This window comes from Dreissena polymorpha, chromosome 8, assembly GCF_020536995.1.
Source record: "Dreissena polymorpha isolate Duluth1 chromosome 8, UMN_Dpol_1.0, whole genome shotgun sequence".
Classification (NCBI taxonomy): Eukaryota; Metazoa; Mollusca; class Bivalvia; order Myida; family Dreissenidae; genus Dreissena; species Dreissena polymorpha.
This window is the reverse complement of record NC_068362.1, coordinates 90,775,856-90,797,825: the sequence shown is the minus strand read 5'-3', so window position 1 is coordinate 90,797,825 and position 21,970 is coordinate 90,775,856. Positions and strand designations below refer to the sequence as shown.

The window sequence follows — 21,970 nt, the reverse complement described above, 5'->3', positions numbered from 1 at the left end:
GTGCCTACACCCTCAGTGCATGTTATCCCATACACCATCACTCACTTACTAAGGCTCGATTGGTCATTGTCAGCTCGGGTACTACTTACATGTACCCCGGGTACTTTTAAGTTAACTTACATGTACCCCGGGTACGGTAAATAAACTTAAACATACCAGTAAATATTAGATTGTACCTGAGTTTTATATCCGCCCAAAATCCGATGTCGTAAAACATGCTACCGATTAACGTATAACGATATTGTTTACCTTAAACAAACTTCTCTTTTAAAAAATCTGCATCAACATGCTTTTTGAGTATGAGTGTTGCGAGGACGCCGTAGGAATAATCAAGTAATCAAAAATGCGTCTCTGTTTCTGCTTTTATTTCCTTCATATATAATGACGATAAGGATTGACGACTAACATTGACAATGATCACAAGCATTGACGACTAACACTGACGACAAGCATTGGTGACAAACATTGACGATTCTCTACAATAAATGAAATTAACAATAAAAAATGAATAATAAGTTTATAGTACAACAGATATGCTATTCAAAGTATAATATAATAGCATACACTCATTAGAATAAAAGGTTTCATAAATAACAATTTGAAACATTTTCAATAAATATCGAACTATCTTATACAATATTTATTACACAGCATTAATTCATTGTTAAAACATAATATAAATACCGAATATGGTGTTCTCCGTTTAACGGACCTCGCAAACCAAATAATGTTTCTTTTATAAAACTATGAAGTTAAACGTTAAAGCGTGAACGTGCGACGTCACGGAAAAATATTATACTTGACGACGTCATACAATGACCAGGGATGGAAATTAGTGGTTGCCCGTGAGCCCGAGGCCAGTACATTTTGGCCTGGGCAACTCAAATTCAAAAGTTAGTATTCCGGCTGGGCAAATTGCTTTTAAGCTTGAAACAATTCATTGCAATTAAACATTTAATAAAAGTGGCGTCTGTGAGTTAATAATTAGTTTAATAAAATTCATTTATCAAAGTTAATGAAATGATAACACTCAGACTTATGACATAATACTGAGACAGTTTGTCAATGAAGCAATGTTGTTGTTTAGTTATCTTTAATTTTATATAAAGAAAGTCTTATATGCACATGACACTACGTGTACATCGTACTGGGCTCGTTAGTCTTTAGCTGGGCAACCAAATACGAAAGACGGTTGCCCGTGTGGGCAACCAATTGTAAAATGTTAGTTTCCATCCCTGATGACGCGACTTTAAACAATTTAAGAATTAAAATTAAATCACATTAATGATTTTAACAATGAGTTTTGATAATATAAAGGCCATTTAACAGAAAATTGTCATAAGATTGAGAAAGAAATAGCCCTCAGTAATGGTACATTACATATTTTTGAACAAAAATGGAATCAAATTAAATTTTCATAAAGCTTGTTCACTTATATACCTATCACTTTATGTAAGCTTATCATTTCCTAAATTCCTTCTACTATTGTTTTCCTTTTTTTAAATCTTATAACATCATTGATTATATTTAACAGAACAAATACTGTTGTCTATGATAGAAATTAAACAACCAAGGTCTAAAAAAGGCATATTTTCTGTATACTCTGTTAGAACCATTGTCTGCAAATGAAATACATGTATGTATACAAAATATGCTTTAAAATGAATAAAAAAATATATAAAAAAAAGAAAATTGACATAAATGTGAACATAATTAATTTTTTACAAAATAGCCGACAACAACCGATTTAGTGTTAAAATTCCCGGGTACGTTTTAGTATATTTACCGTACCCAGAGTATGAGCCTTACAAACTGTATTATTATTATATCTCACCGACTACCTTTACCTTGTTGTGTTTATCAACCTGGAATTTATGTAAAATCCGGCTTTCTTTATTTTTCATTCACTTGAGTACGCAATTGTTGACGTATCTCGTGGGATTTTTTTTTAATCTTTGGATTTTAATGACGACAAGCTGGAAGTGTCATTTTATTTTAAAAACAAATCTAAAATGTATTTAAGTATTGTGTGTTTGTCATGCATAATTCAGTGTTTTTCAGAAAAAAATTGAGTAGCCAGTTATATGGCCGGCAACTATGCAGTAAAACGAAAGCATTTGTAACATTTACTTCATATATTGGGGGAAAAGTAGCCGGCATCAAGAGTAAATGTAACCGCCGGCTGCCGGTATTTACAGAGAACACTGATAATGGTAAACTAAATAAAATAACTCTCTGCGACAGGATTACAGCTTTGTAAAATTGTGTTTTGAGTTATAATGGTTAGCAATTCATACAAATGTTATTAAAAAATAGTGTGGTTTAAAATTAATTTTTAAAGTGGGATGGAAGAACAGAAAATGAAGAGCATACAGGGATGGAAATTAATTTAGTGGTTTCCCGTGAGCCCGGGGAAAGTAGATTTTAGCCTGGGCAACTCAATTTCAAAAGTTGGTTTTCCGGCCAGTCAACTTGTTTTTTTTTAAGCTTAAAACAATTCAATGCAATAAAAATTGAATAACAATTGACCACCACGGATCAATACTAGTTAAATAACATTCATTATTTAGGAATAGGAAATGATTCTTGGCTCATAATAATACATCATGCATTGAATATGTGTATTGTCAGCAATTGTATTTAATTATCTATTATTTTATTAAAAGAATGTATAATATACACATGTTTAAATGTCTGGGCTCGTTATTCTTTATCTGGGCAACCAAGATACTAAAGATGGTTGCCCACAAAAGTAAAAAAAATAGTTTCAATCCCTGGCATATCATTGTATCTTTATTGTTATAAGCATTGCATTAAAGTTGTGATTGAGGTTAGCTTGTTGTTTATAGTATATTTACTTTTTAGCTCGACTATTATATATGAAATATACATAGTGGAGCTATCCTACTCACCACGGAGCAGATAACTGTATCAAGCATTTTGTAACAATTATGGTCTTTTATCACTTAGAATATGCATATAATTGATAAATCCATGTTAAAGTTTGCATACCACCTTTAAATTGCCGAAACTTCTTTATTATGCTACCCCAAAAATTGTTGGGGGAGCATATAGTCGCTGCTTTTTCTGTCCGTCTGTGCACACTTTTTGTCCAGGCTATTTCTCAGCAACTAATGACCGGAATTCAATTAAACATTATGGGAAGCTTCACTACCAAGAGGAGATGTGCATATTATCAGCCGGTTCTGGTCGAATGATTTTTCACAGAGTTATGGCACTTTGAAATTTTCCATTAACTGTACATATAGTGCAATTCTTGTCCGGGCTATTTCTCAGCAACTAATGTCCGGAATTCAATGAAACTTTATGGGAAGCTTTACTACCAAGAGGACATGTGCATATTATCAGCCGGTTCACGTCGAGCTTAGAATCTAAATCGTATACATTAAAAAGCCGCTTATATGCGCTTTATAAACCGCATATAGGCGGCGTATATGCAAACTGCTAAATAACTTTATAAACTCCGGTTAAAAAGCGCATATAAATCGCATTTAACTACCTTATACTCCGCTTATATGTATCAAATTTGTATATGCGGCTTATGCCTCGCTTACATCTCATTTGCATGTAAAATCCCAGCATGCGGCTTATAAGCGACTTAACTGCGAAACTTTTAAACCGCTTATATGCGACATATAAATTGTTTTTTGTTAGGGTTCAACCATTGATAGATTTTGGTGAAAAACTCTACCGACACATCTAACACACTTGTCAAAAGCAGCTTTTAGCACTCGAAAATGATCCATCGGTTTACGCCTAGCTTGTTTGGAAGCGTTATAAGAAAACGCGCATCGGCGGATCAGTGGTAGAATGCTCGGTTTCCACGCTGGGTTCGATTCCCGGCCGATTCAAGTTTTGTTAGGTTATGCAATATGAAGAATAATGACGAATGTAACATTCCTCTTTAATCTGCAGCAAGAAGTGTCTTTAATATTGAAAATTTGCAATAATCGTTATTGCTGGATTTTTTACAATATGTTCGTTCGAATACGGAACGCCTCTAGCGTTTCAAACACTATGTATGTCCCATAAGTTACATTTATTTTCAAGACAAATCAGTGTAATAATCAGACAATTTGTTTCAATATTCAAGAAATAATTCAGAATGCTCAATTGAATGAAAATCAATGCATTCAATTTATAAAATTGTATTTATTATTTGTATGGATGCCATTTTCAAAATAGTAGGGCTCGACCTAGACCAACGAGCCACATATACGTATCGTGACTTTATCGCAATCTGATAAGAAAGTTCTAATATTTTTTATCATTTGTTGTTGGGCGCCATTGTCGACGTATCTCTCGGCAAATTTGTGTAAAGGGTTCGTGTGAAAGGCTGTAATAATGACGCAGAACAATATATCAAAGATATATAAGGTGTTTATGTTCTGGCGGTCAAGTGGCAAATGCCTACATTAATCACCATTATTATACAACAATAACAGTAATAGCATTTGTAAAAACATGGCAATATTGTAATCCAATGAATACAATAAATACAGTCAATACAATACATACAATACATACAATAAATACAATAAATACAATAAATACAATAAATACAATAAATACAATAAATACAATAAATACAATAAATACAATCAATACCTTACGTTGCATTTAATTAGAACAGAGATTATAACAATACAAAGTTTAAAGTTTATAAATTGATTTATCACTAACCTGTAATAATGACGCAGAACAATATATCAAAGATATATAAGGTGTTTATGTTCTGGCGGTCAAGTGGCAAATGCGCGGTTACTTGCGCTTTCCACTTGACCAACGCCGCGAACAAATCATGCGTGTAATAGGTTTAGTGATAAAACTGGTTAGGTTGTTAGCTGAACTGTAGTAACTGTTTGAAAAGAATTCAGGTTAATATTAAAATAGATAGATATTGATTTCGTATGATGAGATATTGTAAAGACATAAGGATTTGTTAATTTACTCTATGACATACTTCCCCTGCCCATAAAATAAGTCTCCTGACTTATACTTAAACGCAACGCATATACCTCAATACTTCAACGCTAAAATATTATTTATTTATTTTAAATAATAATCATACATGAATAATAACATAACGTTGTGTGCATCAATACGGCTACGGAATGCACGGTAAAGAAAATATGTTTCGCGGTAATATCCTAGATATCACGAACGCTCACGAACATTGGACATTGCGGACTGCATAACAGTTTAACTGCAACATCTATCAGAAGTATACTATTTGACTAATCTAACGACTACAAAGGCATGCATTATTGCTACCAATACAGGCTGAACAATAGTAGTAACAATTACCACCTACTCATGCAGCACCAATATATTTGTTTGACTATATATGCGTAAATACTGTGAATATCTCTGTACAATTTAAAAATCATTATACATGAATTTGATGAATACAGCTCTAAAGTAATAATTACACAACTTATATATAAAAATAGAGTAATTCGCAGCTGAGAGCGTGTACTAAAACGATTGACTGGCATCCATAAATAACAACAGTCATAAGAACAATAATGGCAAGTGCATAAATCCCAATAATGTTTAAAATCACATTAAAAATCACAGTAAAAAGTTATGCCACAAAGTCGCCTGTCGTCATCCACAGCGGTTTCTTCCGTTTCCGCTGTGATCTGACAACCGTCTCTTCCTCAACATCAGTGTCTGATCCGGACGCTTCTAATGTTGATGGCGCCTGTTGTTCTTTATGACACGGTTTTGATGGCTCTAACAACCCATCGGTTACTGTCATAAACGGGAGTAACAGATTCCGGTGTAGCCTCTTAGTCTTCGTAAATCTTGCTCCTTCCCGTTTAACCTCATAAACAGGTGTGTCTTGTTTGGGCTGCGCTACAATCACGTATGGCTGGTGTTCCCAGCGATCGGCCAACTTCTGCTTTCCTCGGAGAGCAACATTACGTACGAGGACGATGTCGCCAGGTTGAAGTCGAGTAGATCTAGCTGATTTGTCGTAGTGCTTCTTGTTCAACAGCCCCGATGACCTAGCATTCTGGCGCGCCCTATCATAAGACTCGCTGAGTCGTTTTCGGAGCTTTACAACATACTCCGTATGTTGTTTGTCGCCAATGTCCTCTGTAGGAAGACCTAGAAATGCATCTATAGCCAAACGTGGATGCCTGCCAAACATCAAAAAGTGCGGAGAAAACCCCGTACTTTTGTGATGAGTTGAATTATAGGCATGCACCAATGTTGGAATATATGACTTCCAATCAGCCTTTTGATGCTCTTCCAAGGTACCTAACATGCCTAGTAGAGTCTGGTTGAACCTCTCTGTTTCGCCGTTGCCCATTGGATGATAGGGTGTGGTTCTACTTTTGTCCATACCTGAAATCTGACACAATTCATTGATTAGAGCAGATGTAAAATTTGCGCCTTGGTCAGAATGCAACCTAGCAGGAAAACCATAGTGAGCAATAAACTGATCAAACAATACTTTAGCTGTTGTTTTAGCCGTTTGATTGCGTGTTGGATACGCCTGTGCATACCGGCTAAAATGATCAGTAATGACAAGAACGTTTTCAAACCCGCCTTTTGAACGCTCCAACGACAAATAATCAATGCACACGATCTCTAACGGTGCTGTCGACTCAATAGGCTGAAGTTCAGCGCGCTCTGGGTGGCGTTTTCTACGAGTGCAGCGACCACATTGTTTCACCTTTTCGGCAACAAACGCATCTAAACCAGGCCAGTAAAATCGCTCCTTCATCAGGCTAGTGGTACGATCCCTACCCTGGTGTCCGAGGTCATCATGGAGACATCTAAACATATCGTCCCTGAGATGTTCGGGCACAACAATCTGTGTTCGGTGAACATCATTGACCTTCGCCCTGCGATATAGAACACCGTTTTGTACAACCAATTTGTCCCACTCTCTAGCATAATGTTTGCAACTATCCTTCGAAGAAGGTCTATTGCCACTGAGAATGTGACAGACAAGTTCTTTCAGCTGTGGATCATCCGATTGAGCCTTGATCCAGTCCTTGTTAGAAAGACTATATGATTGAAGAAGATCTTCCGGTATATCTTCAGTTCGATCATTCAAAGGTGGCTCATTTCCTGGCGAAACCAAGGTTTGGTAAATCGGAATGTTGACCTCGGCAGATGTACATATGGCGTCCATGACCGATGGTGAAATGCGACTTAGTCCATCCGCATCGTTGTTGTTCTTCCCCTTCCGATAACGAATGCTGAAGTCGTAAGCTGCCAGAGCCGCGATCCATCGTTGTCCCGTTGCATCGAGCTTCGCTGATGTCGTCACATAGGTGAGAGGGTTATTATCCGTAACAACCTCGAATTTCCCGCCGTACAAGTAGTCGTGGAATTTTTCACACACGGCCCACTTGACAGCGAGGAACTCGAGCTTGTGAGCCGGATAATTCCGCTCGGCCTTGGTAAGGCTTCTGCTGGCGTAAGCCACTACTCGGTCCTTTCCGTCTTGCTTCTGATACAGCACAGCTCCGAGTCCTGTACCACTGGCGTCAGTGTTCAACATAAATGGCAAGGTGTAGTCAGCATACGCAAGGATTGGTGGATTTGACAGTTTCTGTTTCAAAGCATCAAACGCGTTTTGTTGGCTGGCTTCCCATCTGAACTTGGGTTTGGGAGTTTTCTTTACTGTCTTCTTAGTTGAAGTTCCCAGCAACAAATCGTTCAGTGGTCTGGCAACATTTGAAAATCCTTTAATAAACCGCCGGTAGTAGCCAGCAAAGCCTAGAAATTTTCTGACATCTTTTAAACTTTTAGGGACAGGCCAGTTTTGGACGGCTTCAACCTTTTGTGGATCAGCCTGTATTCCTTCTGCTGACACCACATGACCCAGATAAGTTGTATTGGTCTTGAAAAATTCACACTTTTTAGGGTTAACTTTAAGATTGTATTGTGCAAGACGAGAAAACACGGAATCAAGTCGATCTAGATGGGAGTCTATATCCGAAGAAAAAACAACGATATCGTCTAGGTAGATTAAGCAATCTTTCAGGTTCAGATCACCCATGCAACGTTCCATTAATCTCTGAAACGTTGCCGGGGCATTACAGAGTCCAAAAGGCATCCTGGTACATTGAAAGAAACCAACTCCTGGAACTTGGAACGCTGTTTTCTCCTTATCATCGTCTTCCAATTCAATTTGCCAATATCCAGATTTTAAATCAATCTTTGAAAAATATTTCGAGCCAGCAAGCATGTGTAGAGTATCCTCAACTTTTGGAATAGCATATGCATCTTTCTTAGTTCTAGAGTTTAATTTTCTAAAGTCTATGCAGCATCTTAGGGATCCGTCCTTCTTTCTCACAACAACAATATTCGAAGACCAGGGGCTTTTCGATTCTTTGATGGCGCCGATTTCGATCATTTCCTGAAGATGTTCCTTTACTTCGTTGAACAGATGAGGTGGTACCCGTCGGTATGGTTCCTTGAATGGAGTATCATCTGTCAACTCAATTTTATGTTTAACTTCGGCTGTATGTCCTATGTCAATTTTCGACTTTGGAAAAATTGTTTCCCATTTCTTAAATAGGTTATACACTTTACTTTTCTGCTCCTCTGTTAACTCTGAATCCTCAATATCAACCCCGAAGTCACGATGTGGTTCGTTGTTTTGAATGTTGTAAACGTTCACCTCTTCATTTTCAGCGTCACTTTTCTCGCAAAGCGGAACGGACCGTAATACATTCACCTCTTCAAGGTTACAAAGAACACTTTTACTTTCGATCCTGATTGTCTTGGCCGATAAATTACAAACTCTCACAGGTACTCTTGCTGTTTTCCCTGGATTCTTTAGGCTCACTACTCTCGGACAAACGCTGAAAGCTGTAGGCAGGTCACCGGTTTCTGTAACCGCTGCTTCAATCAAATCTGACTTCCTTACAAAACCAGTGATGGTCTTAGTCTCCAATGGATGAAGAATGACGGTCTTCGTAGCCTTTACCTGACCTACTATTGGTGATAGCATGGCATCAAACGCTATTTTCCATGACTTAGGAAACTCCTCACTCTGCATTTCAAATTCTTGCCTTTACTCTCGCAACAGATTTGTTCCAACAATGGCTGGCACTTTAGAATTATATTCAGTGTCCTTTACTATTAAAACTAGCATTTGAGACTGCCGCGATGAACACGGTAATTTCACAGCTACTTCTATATAGCCTGTGTATATAATTGCCGTTCCATTGGCTCCCGTCAACTGGATTTTAAAATCGGTCAATGGTAGAAGTTCTGGTTTTGGATCCATTGTATTGTAGTAGCTTTCAGACAAAGTAGTGACCATTGATCCCGTATCAATTAAAGCTTTCGTCTCTGTGCCTTCAATGATTACTACTCCTTCGTTTGAAGCGCCTATCAGCCTTTCTCTAAGGTTACTTGCTACTCTCGTAGGGCTTTTTAATTCTGCTTCGCTTCCATCGTGCCCTGCCGTGAAAGCGATTTCTCGTTTAAATGGCTATGTTTGTTTTCTGCTGTTGATTCATTTTCTTGGTTATGATATCGAGTCTGTCCTCTATTTGGATATCTACCTCTTCTGTAGCCTCCTCTATAATAAAGCCCTCCATTGGTGTGTCTATCCTGTCTCCTTTCCTGGTCACTCGACTTTGTCGCTTCGTATGATTCATATTCTCTCTTCCCTTCCAGATTATGCTTCTTCATATTACTCATTTGAGCTTCAATGGTTTTAAGCCTTTCTAGCATCTCATCCAGAACTTTCAATCTATCATCCGTTGATTGCTGATTAACAAGTGTTTTTCCTGTTGCATTTACTTGATTATTTTCTTCCTCTTCTAGTCTCGTTTTTCTTTTTAACTTTTCAAAACTGTCACTCGATTCGTATGAAACTCTCGTTGCTGCTTTCAGTTGTTCAGAGTTCAATCCTCTCCAAAATCTTTCCTTCAACTTGTTATCTCTCTTACGTTCTTCTATTTCCCCTTTGTTAACTGCCTGTTGAAAAAGAGCTTCTAGTCTTATTCCCCATGCAGAGCATGATTCTGTTTCATGTTGTTTTGCCGAGTAAAACTCTTGTACTATTCTTTCAACAGACTTTACTTCTCCAAAATTCTCAGTCATTTTAGCGATAAGCTCCTCTGCTGACTCAGATGGTTTGATTGTTAATAGTATCCTACGAGTATCACCTTTCAATGAGTTCCTTATAGCTTGTGACACTGCGTAATCCGAATACAGTCCCGTCCTCATCATACAAACAGTTTCAAGCTTCCACTCTTCAAAGTTCTTGCCATCAAAGCTCGGCAATGTTGGAATTCTTGTACTCAACTTAATTTGATCATTTGTTGTCACTTCCCTTATCATATAATTATCATTCTTCTGTTGTACTTTATCTTTAAGAACGCGTTCTTTCTGTTTCAACACCTCTAATCTTCTATTCATATCATCATCTTTCATTCTTCTTACAGCTATTTCTCTATCCAGTAGTTCATTTCTACTCCGCTGCTGAAGCAATGCCCTTTCCTGTAACTCAAGCTGTTCTATGTTTCGTAGTAACTCTTTCTCAGCCTGACGTTTTCGTTCAAATTCATTTTCTAAAACAAGCCTCTGTTCAAGCATCATTCTGTGGCTCCTTTTCTCATCTTCTCGAATTTTCATCAACTGACAATTCTTTATTTCATACTTCTCAGATTGGCTTCTTATTTCTGCATATTCATCATGTACTCTCCTTATATCCTCTTTTAATTCATATTTATGTACACTCCCTGTCTCATTTCTACTCAATCTTGTGTCGGGTACTCTGTTGCTAAGACGTTCTGCTATTTCTGAATTTCTATCCGCCACAATTGAAGAATTGTCCCTAATTCTTGTGTGAATGTGGTCTGCACTTGAGACATAAGTTTTATCTTCACGTTAACGGTCTTCGTACTTCAATTCACGCAATGTTACATCAAGTTTTCTCATGTGCTCATCCAAGTAACGTAGAGAATCTGGCGTGTTACCATTTAATTGTGTTTCAAAACAATCTCTTGACTTTTCATTCATTAACATATGTTCAACGCCATTGATTGACTCTTCTTGTAAATAATCATCGATCGTGTTCATATTTGAAACTATGCTGTCCTGTTCATCTGATAATTCACTCCGTAATTCTCTCTCAATCCTCTCTTTTATTCTCCTTTCCTTTAATTCTTGCTCCTCTTTCAAAATTTCTTCCCGTATACGCTCTCTCCTGATGCAGCGTAACTCTCTTTTACTTATTGCCTGTGTCATTCTCAATACAAAATATGTATAAAAAGCAAATATGTGTTATATTTATAATGGTAAAAAAATATATAATTAAATGATTATAATATACAAGCAAATAAATAATCACACAATGAACAAACACTTTATTTTAATTCTGTGCTCAATTAAATACACAATATTTATATGGGATAATATGTAAGGGGCATAACCACAATTAATCAATTGAGTCAAGGGAAACAACTGCCGCAAGACGTTCAAATGCACAATCACTCCATGCGACCTACTCCTATAATACCCATTGATGTTCTTTTAACCAGTCCCGATATTAAACAACTATAATTATCTCGCCTACTCAACCTCTTTAGAAAGACAAATTTGTGACAAAACTAATCGACTTTCACTTTCCCGAGGACTAATCCTCCTTACTACTAGAATTTAACTAATTACCGCTATACTTCTAATTCTAAACTACACCGACTATGCTATAACAACTACCCATCAATAAATGCATGTGTGCAGCGCACTCGATAATCCGCTCTATACTCGGAACGAACGACGATTGTAATCGCACGTTTACATTTTGTTAAAATGTCGCACGCACCGATTGTTTACTTTTGAAATACTGCTCAGTATTTCAATTTACTTGCGAACGCTTTCCGATTAAAATCGCGCGTAACCTTGCAAGGATTTCTTGAGTATAGTTGTGTTCAATATTCAGTGATCAATAGACATAAAAACACGGACCAATAAGAACTAGAAGTTTGACAGGGGTTAATAATAAGTTTATGAGTGGTTATTATCGTGCAACACGACTTTATTAGTTGTGATTATACTAGATTTATATATAATAAAAATATATAACACTTAAAATGACTAATACACTTATCTCTCTCTCTCTATATATCTATATATCCAGCTATTTAAATTTCACAGTTTGAACAGAGTTTTGCAATTTATATAAGTAATTACAATCAATACCTGATAAAACTAAAATGTATATTTCATTTATAGAGCTAGTGAGAATTTTGTTTGCTAATATACTAATTTTTTTTTTTAAATCCAATACAATTTAATCAAAAATGGAGTTATTTTAAAGCTGAGTGCAAATGAAATAAACAAAATTCTTACCAGTTCATCCAATTATCCGTCCACATATCTTAACACATGATAAAACAAAACAATAAAACAATGTTAAAACTCACGACCGGAAACAGTTAGTGTTCACACTTCCAGCTAAGTTGGAAGCACATCAAAGTCACTGTCACATCCAACGGCGATCAACGAAGCTGAGAAGGATCCTTTTGATGAAAAAGTTTAATACACTCGCGAATGGAAAGTTCAGTCTGGGCCCTGGTAAAATATGTGTACACGCGACAATGTTTATCAACAACACGGTTTCCCGTGCATGTGTGGATATAATATCCAATCAGACGCGTCTGTCTGTGATGACGTAGTTGTACGCTGTAGCTAGGACATCCCGAGGAAATCCGTCCAGCTGGCATATGTGTAAACTGGTTTGTTTACAAAGCTGTGTAAATGGCGACAAGATGTCGTAGTCTGTGTGTAACAGCGGCCTTCACTCCCGAACGTTGGGCGCCATTGTCGACGTAGCTTTCGGCAAATTTGTGTAAAGGGTTCGTGTGAAAGGCTGTAATAATGACGCAGAACAATATATCAAAGATATATAAGGTGTTTATGTTCTGGCGGTCAAGTGGCAAATGCCTACATTAGTCACCATTATTATACAACAATAACAGTAATAGCATTTGTAAAAACATGGCAATATTGTAATCCAATGAATACAATAAATACAGTCAATACAATACATACAATACATACAATAAATACAATAAATACAATAAATACAATAAATACAATAAATACAATAAATACAATAAATACAATCAATACCTTACGTTGCATTTAATTAGAACAGAGATTATAACAATACAAAGTTTAAAGTTTATAAATTGATTTATCACTAACCTGTAATAATGACGCAGAACAATATATCAAAGATATATAAGGTGTTTATGTTCTGGCGGTCAAGTGGCAAATGCGCGGTTACTTGCGCTTTCCACTTGACCAACGCCGCGAACAAATCATGCGTGTAATAGGTTTAGTGATAAAACTGGTTAGGTTGTTAGCTGAACTGTAGTAACTGTTTGAAAAGAATTCAGGTTAATATTAAAATAGATAGATATTGATTTCGTATGATGAGATATTGTAAAGACATAAGGATTTGTTAATTTACTCTATGACACAATCTTTATCAATTATAACCGTTAACGCGATGTAATGGCTTTATCAAAAATCAAATATAAGAACTATTTAAGATACGTCACCATACGTATGGCTCGTTGGTCTAGGGGTATGATTCTCGCTTAGGGTGCGAGAGGTCCCGGGTTCAAATCCCGGACGAGCCCAACATATTGTTTGCATAAAGTCTGCTTTAAGTAAAATAATGACAATCTATATTGGCCTTCGAAATGTTGAGATTTATTATTTAGTAATCGTAATCAAAGGCAATCCTCTTGATCTAAGGGTGTGAGTATTCGGGTGCGAGAGGTCCAGGTTTAAATCCCGAGAGAGCCAACATATATACATACAACAAACTTGGGAACTTGAAACCAGAAAAACGCAATTAAAGATACACATTTTATTTCTATTTCTAATAAAAAGAAAGCCATAACAGTGACCATTGATTCGCGTCGAGTTCTTCCTTACTCACTTCATGACCTATCTTTTGTATTGATAAAATCATTTTGTCTTGGAATTCTCTTTTAAAAAGGTACGGTTATTAGGGTCTCTATGCTAAAAAGTTTTTTAAGTTAATCCTTTTATATTGAATTTGTTAAGATTTTTTTTTGTATATTGTGACCTGTAGTGTACATGTCCGAAATAACAACACTCCGAAAATAATGCTTTGCACACTACATATTGCAATTATGATTATAGTGTATTTTTAAATGATGCTATTATGATGGTTTGTTAAAATAATGTTATATGTAAGGCTGATAAAAATTCCCTGAAACTCTATTTCGTTAGATGGCGACCTTCTTTAAAAGTTTTTAAAGTGTCAAATTCTGCCTTAAATATAGATTTGATAAAAGCTCATAAATATTAAATCTTATTTTAAGATAATTGTTAAAAATATGAACACTCTGGTGTAAATAAATTTACAGTTATTCCATCATTTCCCCCAAATCTCGCTTTTGCACCACAGGTTTTCTTTGCATTTGTATTTGTTTATATGTGTCACATAGGGAACAGGTATGCCCAAACAGGTTTGCGTACTCATTTTTTCACGCAAACAATAATGACGACTGGACTTTTTTTTCAAGGTACACACAGAACAGAACGATATTTTATTACACTATTGAACATGACAGTTTCTTGTTCTTAACAAAGTGAAAATATAAAATCATAGTAAACTGTTTAAACATAAAAATTAGATTCAAGTAATAGATTAAATTCATAAATATTTATACAAAATTCTTTTTTTCGCATAGGTCAACCGTTTACTGCACAATAACCAATTATAGTTATGCTTTATATGTAAGTAACATCAGCATATACTTGCTAAAAAAGTTACATTCAGCATGTCACATAATGTCAGAATGCGTTAAATTTTGAGTTATAAACTATTACCTTATTATAATTGTATTTAATTATCTTTACATGACAAAGGGAAACTATAATTTTATTTTATGTGTGACATGTGATTGGTGTTAACAACTTCGATATTTGAAAGCCGTAAGTGTGTACTTCAATTATAATTGATAAAGTTGTTTAACGAACATATTTAGCACCTTTTGCGATCGAGCCGTTAGTGGGCCCCATTCGCCTGTCAGATTTTACTCAGAGTGTCACGGGAGAAAGCTGTGAACAGATCATTTTTTCTCATCAATTTTTCACTCAACTCACAAGACGGCGATAGACATTCCTAATATTGGTTAACAATATTACGTCTTAGTCGGGTAAAAAGAAGTTTATTTCCGAGCGAAAGTCATCAAAGAGTTATAGATACAGAGATTTACATCAACATAAACCAGGAATTTTCTGCTTGATTCTAGGCAAGAATTTTATTTTATTTTTCAAGTTTTTACTTATGTATTTCAATTTTTTTAACATTTTCGCGATATAATTAAGAAACTTGTCTAATTATTTATCTACAAACACATTATTATATTCGTTCTTTTAAGTCGTAGACGTTACGTATTAAATTTAACCTCGTTCTGGCAAAACTGGGCTTAATGCATTTTGCGTTTAGTGTCGCCCCAGGTTAACATGTGTAGTCACATGCTTTAAACCCCGTTTTCCCAGAGCGAGTCATTTTCTCTCTCTCTTTCTCTCAGCGATAGCTGATAGAAAGTTGTTTTAATCTAAATCTAGATCTAGTGCATTTATGTTATTCGAACCTTTTATCGCATTAATATTGTACGTTTATTTGTATCACTCAAGTAAACATGTTACACTTTTTGTATTATAATTATCATCATCATAATAATTGAACATGTTTACTATATTGTATATGTATACATGCTAGAATTACACTTCAGCCTTTTTCTTTTACGCCCAATTACCTAAACAGCCGAGGATATCTTGAGTCAATGTCCTAGGTAGAACCATGACTTAGTGTCTTAAGACTGGACCTTTAGAATTCTCATTAGGATCAAACCCGGGCCCCCATCAGATCGCTACACGGATACACGGATACCATTAATGATATATGATATATGATATATAATATACGATATATGATATATGATATATGATATATGCTCTATGATATATGACATATGATATATGATATATGAAATAATATTATGATATATTATATATTATATATTATATATATTATATTGTATGTTGTATATTGTATATTGTATATTGTATATTGTATATTGCATATTGTATATTGTATATTGTATATTGTATATTATATAATTATTATTTATAATTATATAGTTATTATTATATAGAAATTATTATATAGTAATTATCACATATTATATATGATACATCGGATAATATATAGTATAAATATTATATTATATATTAAATAATATATATTATAAATAATATATTATATATACGAGAAAATGACATGTTCCTTAAATCTTTTACAGACAAAACCACGATGGAAAACATCATTATTATATCAACGGTCACAATCATGGGGGTCGCAGTCGCCACTGCAGTTGTATTCGCAGTATATGTCTGCTTTAAAATCAAAAGGTATTTTCTGATTTGTGCATTAAAACATCAAAACAGCCAAAATATAAGAATTTTGCTATTGCAAGGCGAATTCGGCTAAAGAAATTGTTTAGCCAGGGGAAGTTCTAGTGTAATTAATTTCAAGTGCATGGGGTCTTTTCGAACCTGACGCTTCATATGCCCGGAATGGTCTCATTAATATTAGCCGCGTTCTAGGATAACGGGGCTTAATGCATCTGCGTAAAGCTTCTTGCCTGATAAGCCTGTGAAGTCTGCACAACACTTTACGCTGTAAAGGAAATATTCGTTTAAATAACGTATCTTTATAATGTTAACGTTATTCCAGTTTAGGTGGTAATTGTCGTCCCTGATTAGCCTGATTAGACAGCAAATGCGATAAACCCGATTTTCCCAACGCTTGGCTCATTTTTATATTTTTAATAATATATAATTGGCAGATTTTGCTTCATCATTAAGATCATTAATATCCATTCGTTTTTTTTTTTAAGTAAGTTTTAAAGTTGATTCAAATACATGGCAAACCGCCATATTGGTTTTAGGGTTTAATTTCTTTGAGTGAGAATTTAAATTAGTTTCTTAACAGAAACTCGAAACTTTTATAGGGTACATCGAGTTGATGTTATATACACGAAATCATACTAAGCTTTTGTCTTTCATGCAAGCGAACGAGGACCATCGGTCAAGTATATCCGACAGCCTTTCTGAATCAACTGACACCCTCGTTAATTTTAAAGATTCCCTGCACTACAAAATCGATGACGTCTGCTACCAAATAAGTGAAGTCAGCGAATATGCCACGCCATCTGACGATCCGGATGACTGGCCAAGCATTGCCCGTCCCCGTCCGTCCTTTATTAAGGGCGAATACGACATAATTTTCAATTCCGAAGCGACGAAGAAATCAAATAGCAGAGTGGCGTTGGTGCACGCTTACAGTCACGTGTCAATAGTCCCAACCAATGAGATACGCGAAAATGATTCAACGATTGAAAACGAATATGACGTGTCGACATTGAATAGGCAACCTTCCGTGACCGTTTTAGATCAACACGCTTGCAGTCGCGTGACAATTGTTCCAACCAATCAGAAACTTGAGAGAGATTCAAATATTGAAAATATATATGACGTGTCGATCTTGAATAGGCAACCTTCCGTGACCATGTTAGACCAAAACGCTTACAATCACTTGGCAATAGTTCCAACCAATCAGAAACTTGAGAGAGATTCAAATATTGGAAACACATATGACGTGTCGACCTTGATCAAGCAACCATCCGTGACCATTTTAGATATAAACGCTACCAGGCACGTTGCAATAGTTCCAACCAACCAAATACTTGAGAGAGATTCAAACATGGAAAACACATATGACATGTCGACCTTGAATAGGCAACCTTCCACGTCCATTTTATACCAAAACGCTTACAGTCACGTGGCAATAGTTTCAGCCAATAAGAAACGCGAGAGTGATACACTTATGGAAAACGTGCATGGCGTTTCGAACTTTTATGAACAAACTACCGTGATAATATCACACCCGGATGCCAGCGGGAATGTATACGGCCGTCTTTGGGAATAATAAGCATAACATTTATGGAAGAAATAAGTGATATTTATTATACTTGAATGTTGTTGTTTTCCCATTCCTTTTTTTCCATCTGTGCTTATGAAATTATTATGAAATTTGTTGTAATTAGAAATATTGCGGTACTAGTTATGTAATGTCATGTATTTCTGAGACTTAATTTAAATTCTAAGAAAAAGAGTATTAATTTAAAATGTATATTCATTTCGTTAAAATAAACACATAATTTCACAATTAACGTCTTACACTCTCGCCGGTCTGAGAGTGTTTTACGAAAAACTGTACAATATATGTAAACCATTATTACCTTGTTTAAACGTTAACAATAATATGATGCTATGGTACTTTCGGTAAACCTTCAACCCATGGACCTTAATCAGGGGGGCACGCGTATACGGGAGCTTACCGCGTTTAAGTGAGAAAGTTGTTGCAAAACTTCAAAGATGGCGTCGTTTGTTGGATTTTCTTAAAGGAAGGGAGGATATTTTCACCCGGTAAGCCCCTTTGTATTTATGATTATTTTTAATGAATACGCCGTTTCGGCTCTCCGGTGTTTGTGCTTCCCTCGGTTTTTTGTTTCAAGATCGTAGACGTCGGGATAAAAAAGTTATTGAAGGAAAACCGTCCACAAATATGTTGTCTACTTACGGGACGTTCGAGAAATTGGATGTACAAATATCCTTTTTTCTTATAATACACAGTATTGATACACGTGAACAGTAAAATATAAATAAAATCATGATTATTTCATTCTACCGACGCCGTTTTATCACTGATAATTAAATTATTGGCAAACATTATTGGTTTAACCCCCTTATTTGGAACTGACTTCCTTTTAAGCACATTTTGGGACCTGACTTCCAAATGACAAACAGCTCTTTCATATGTAAAAGAGCTTGACATGATATACCTACACATCTTAAATAAAGTGTATATGTGTACTTCAATATTATAGTTTTATAGCATGTAACGTGGTGCAATATAAGTGTTTTCTTAATCACGTTACCGTGCCGACCAATTGAATCAATTCACCTATTTTCAAGAAGATGGGATGTGTGGTGACTGATGTACGAGATAATAGAACGTTTATCAGCCCTTTCAGTAATATTATAATTAATTTTATGTATTTTATGACGTGTCGACCTTATTCTGCTATGAACTTTTTTTTAACTATTCTTTTACTGTCTTTTCAGATGATGCAGGTTAAAGGGCGAAATAAGAGCATCTTTCGGTGCAGTATATGTAATGAGGAATTTTACATCAGGGGAGGATTGTGATACCATGCCCCATTCATAGACCACATGAGTTTAAATGTAGAATATGCAAGAAAGAATCCTTCAACAGAGCCGGACTAAAACAGCAAATAAAAAACACGAATCAAACAAAAGATGTACAGCTGATGTTTGTAGTGTTTTGGTTTATTTATAAAGTCTACATAGACACGTCTGACATATAATTGCTATGAGCGCTACTTACTTACACGTTTTATTCCGTATATGTCATGGTGCTAGTTTCTCTCTTTGTTATGAAAATAAACCATTATCTGTGTTGCGTCATTTCTTCCTACGATGTCTCTGCATAAATTTGCAATTGTATTCAGCACTTACATACATGATAAACAAAGATTTGGGTCGGATTTAATTCGTTATGCATTTGACATATTAACATTACTTACGATTAGAAGGCAATGTTAGGAACAAACGAAATAATCTTTCTAAGTGAACCAATACTTTATTCCCTCAATACAACAGTCATAAATAATATGTATTCACATAGGTATAAAAGAGAAAAAGCATACATGTATAACAATTATATTGATCACTTCTACTGAAATCATATCGGGTATTGCATTTGCACAAATCTTTCTATCCACTACAAATTCACTTTTTGTGATTATAATATAGTGACCAACTCAGAACTGGTTTAAAAGAAGGGCGTCCAAAATGTGTCACATCAAAGTCACATACATGTATCAGTATCGTTATGGTAAAACGCGTCAAATGTCATTGTATTAAATAAACAATTAATATTAAAGTTTTCATTAAAAAAAACATCCACCGATATGCATCGTCTAAGCAGATGTCAGGTATTCCAAATTGCTTCATGTATTCCGAATAACAACAATGGCAGTAATTGGTTACATCAACCTTATACTAGTATCAAACCGGCTAAACCCTCTTCTGTTTTTCATTATACTTTTATTGCACGTATATGTGATTGTTTGGCAAGGTACTTCGACGTAATCTTTTTTGTTTGATTGGTGGGTTTTCATGTACCTATCGCATTCTAGAGCGGTACACACTTCGTTACGCCGTCTTTTTTAATCTTGGCATCCTCAACATATATAACTGGCGTCTTGATATCTGAAAATAGTAAGCATAGAATTCCGTTGGATGCATATTCAAACATAAGTATGACCATATGTGTTAAAATTGGGATGCATATTCAAACATAAGTATGCCCATATGTGTTAAAATAAACAGGTAAGAATTACACTGTGTTAATAATACCGTCGAATGTCTTATATTACACACACTAAATGTTAGCGTTAAGTACGCGATAAAACATATAATAATAAAAATTAATAATATAACAATTAATAGAAAAAAGATAACTCTTGATTTCTTGAAGTGAAAATGTATTCCAAGACATTCGCACCAATGCGGAATTCATTCACGAAAGTTATTTCGCATAAAACCTTCTAACATAAAAAGAACTGTTTATCATTTGGAAGTCAGGTCCCAAAATGTGCTTAAAAGGAAGTTTAGTTCCAAAAATGGGGGTTAACCCGCTATAATTCGGCATTAAATGAATTAATAGACATAACAACGCGTCGAGATAATAAAATATTCGTGATTTATGTTATATTTTACTGTACACATGCACAAATACTGTTTATTATGAGAGAAAATGATATTCGAACATCCAACATCTCGAAAGTCAAGAAATTAAACAACAAATTTGTCGACGGTTTTGCTTCAATAACTTTTTTATTCCGACGTCTACGGTATTGAAACAAAAAACCGAGGGGAGCACAAACACCGTAGAGCCGAAAGGGCTTATTCATTTAAAAGAAATATAAATATAAACTGGCTTACCGGGTGAAAATATCCGCTACTCCTTCATGAAAAACACTTAAACGACGCCATCTTTGAAGTTTTGCAACAACTTTCTCACTTAAACGCGGTAAGCTCCCGTATACGCGTGCCCCCCTGTTAATGACTGTCACTGGCGTTTAACAGAGAGGGAAATCACGTGACAAAAACAGATGGCGATGTTCCTGGCGAGACAGGCATTTTTTACCGTTTAATTACCTTCATTACCTTTATTAGTAATTTAAATTGTCTATGCCGCTAGCTTTACAGACATATCGGCAAGAAAATGATAAGCGTTTTATTGTTTAAATATTCGCTCTATATCTCGACTTTACTCGCTTCGAAATTTCTTAGCGGGTCCAAAATTACAGAGCCCGTAATGAAGGGGACACAACGGCGTTAAGTACCTGTCTCGGCATGGACGTCACCACATTGTTTGACACGAGATTACCCCCTATGTATAAGAAGTACATTTACAATTTCAATCTTAAATATATTGTCTTTGTACAAACTGTTACATAGTTATGCAAACACTTCCAAAGAATCTCATTCACGTATACAAAAGTACACATTTCCACTCGTTCCGATTTTTGTGGTAATAATAACAATGTACTTTCTTTTGAACGACACATCACGGTACCGCATATTATTTAATCCTGAACATATTTGTTACCATAGGGCATGTATTCAACAACAACGATCACAACAACAACAATATTAATTTAACAATAAAGCTCATACAATGTAATAGCCTACATTATAAGCATCATACAATTTATAATTAATGGTAGAAGTTTTATTAATAATGTTTTTTTTA

General features: G+C 35.3%; 1 long non-coding RNA gene and 1 other non-coding gene across 2 annotated transcripts; one reads left to right on the top strand and one right to left on the bottom strand.

Moving 5' to 3' along the window:
* Positions 1–4,385: 4,385 nt before the first annotated feature.
* Positions 4,386–13,486, bottom strand: LOC127842878 (uncharacterized). The gene is made up of 2 exons (XR_008031958.1): positions 13,135–13,486; positions 4,386–4,629 (listed from the first exon to the last, which is right to left on the bottom strand). It is a non-coding gene; the product is annotated as an uncharacterized LOC127842878 (long non-coding RNA).
* Positions 13,487–13,586: 100 nt separating this feature from the next.
* Positions 13,587–13,658, top strand: Trnap-agg (transfer RNA proline (anticodon AGG)). Its single transcript has one exon. It is a non-coding gene; the product is annotated as a tRNA-Pro (tRNA).
* The last annotated feature ends 8,312 nt before the right edge of the window (positions 13,659–21,970 follow it).